Here is a 2184-nt window from a genome sequence, read left to right on the forward strand (position 1 = left end):
TTGGTATCCATGTTGAAACTGTCTCGCTGTCGCCTTTCTGAAACTTCTGATTTCAAAATAAAATCCACGTGTATCGTGTGTGCACACATAGCTTCATGCTACGTTTCCATCTGCTTCCCAAACAGAGCAATACATTCTGACGGCATTTGTGTAGAAATATATCCATATATTTATTAATATAGCTGCAATTTCGACATTATTCCGACAAATTATTTCGTCGAATAGTGTCTTATTTTGAAAATATGGATGTTGTGCTCGTTTCTTTTCATCTTGGTGCGACATAATCTTTAAAAACTGACTCTGGCGCAGCTCTGGCATAGCTCTGGCATCCGTCAAAAATAGGATCTGTTCTAATTTTGACCGCTGCTCTGCGCAGCCGTGCGCAACCAGTGTAAACACTCTCATTGATTATAATGGGTGCGCATTTGCTGCGGAGGTCGGACAGGAGCAGAGCGGAGATGGAACACAAGTAGTGTAAATTGGGGGTTAGGCCTCAAACGAAGAATCACTATACAAAAAGTCATATTGCCTTAAAGTTCTGAACTTTAAGTCCCAAAAGCATCTGGTCATCACATTAGCTTTTATGTGTCCACAGTATTTTATATAGATGATACAGCAGGGTAAAATAACTGAAAGGTGCATCTTATGGACAAGGATACATTTTCAGAGATATCTCCTGTGTTCATCTGACATTTCAGGCCTCACAGCGTTGTACACCAAGGTGACCCAGCTTGGGTTGATCAAATTTAGACTTGTGTCCAAGCAACAATAGGCCACAGGACTGTTTTTCCCCAATTCACAGCCACCTGGAAGCTCATTCTGTAGCAGTTCAGATGGCTGTTCTTCTCAGTGGGCTGATCATACACATGCAAATGTTCCATGGAAAAGTGTGGCTGATCATTTGTTTGAAACTTCCTCCTACAGTATAGCAGGTGTTCTTACAAACCTTGTCTTCAACCCTCCCAGAGGACTGTCACTTGTATCCGGACAAACTCTTTTGAGACCTCTGGTAGAATAGTAATGTATACACAAATACACTGGAGATCAATGAGTGTTTGAACGTCTACATTTTGCAATCTGGGTGGATTTGAGAGAATACGAAGTCCAACAGCAACGAGAGGCACATTGGCTCAAAGGAGATAACACCTGATTTATTGGTTTTGATGCTTCGGGTGTGGTTATTTGGTGTTTTGTTATGTGTATGTAGTGAGTGCAAGTGGTTCAACGTCCCCTTGTTTTTATCTGTCTTTCCCTACTTGAGTTGGGTATCGTTGGGGCCCTGATTCACACCTTTTGCTCACAGGGGGCTGAGTCATACTTGCAATCACAGCATTGTATGAGGGGGACAACTGAACACGAAGGCCTCCACCTCTGTTTAATGGCGGGCGGTTTTTCGTCACAAAAATGGCTTCCTTTACTCCTCTCTCAAACCATTTTTTTTCTTTTTGATTTTTTTCTTCCTGGATTACTGAGATGCATCAGGACATCCTGTCATGAATTATTCATAAATCAGAAAACTGATAGTGTAAAAGTGTTTAAAGATAGTAAATTTTTCTGACATGAAAATTCCAAATTTCTGAGCTCTGTTTAAACTTTGATTGATGTTTCTCCTGTGAGTTAGAGAGCTTCAAAAAGGGCTGGATTTTTCTCCTTTCTTTTTTTCAAAATCTTATTGTGCATGAGAACATTTTTTTTATTTTTATGATTTTGTTGTGTGACATACCATTACCAAAAGTCACATCACACTCTTGCTGGTTGAGCCAAATGTTTTGATGCATTTTTTATAAAAGTGTTTTTTTTAAATCAACAGAAAGACATGCAGGTCAAAACCTAAATTTCAAATTTAGGAATAATGGGCAAGAAGTAATACTGTAAATATGCATAATGCTTCTGCATTGACACCCTTAAATATAATATATTGTATAAATGAGGCTATAGAAAGTTTACATTGTTAACAAGTACAATTCTGTAATAATTAATTTTGAAATGGCTAAAAATTGTTCTAGAATTTGAAAAGCATAAAGTTATTTAATTTTATTTATTTATTTAATTTTATTTTCAATTTTGTACACAAATTGCTATTACCAACATTAACTTGGAATAACATCAACATTTTAAGGAGAGTGGCACCTCTCAGCTCTGCCCATATCTTTGCACACTGATGCCCAAACTGGGCTGCATGTG

Source organism: Austrofundulus limnaeus, unplaced genomic scaffold, assembly GCF_001266775.1.
Source record: "Austrofundulus limnaeus strain Quisiro unplaced genomic scaffold, Austrofundulus_limnaeus-1.0 Scaffold211, whole genome shotgun sequence".
Lineage (NCBI taxonomy): Eukaryota > Metazoa > Chordata > Actinopteri > Cyprinodontiformes > Rivulidae > Austrofundulus > Austrofundulus limnaeus.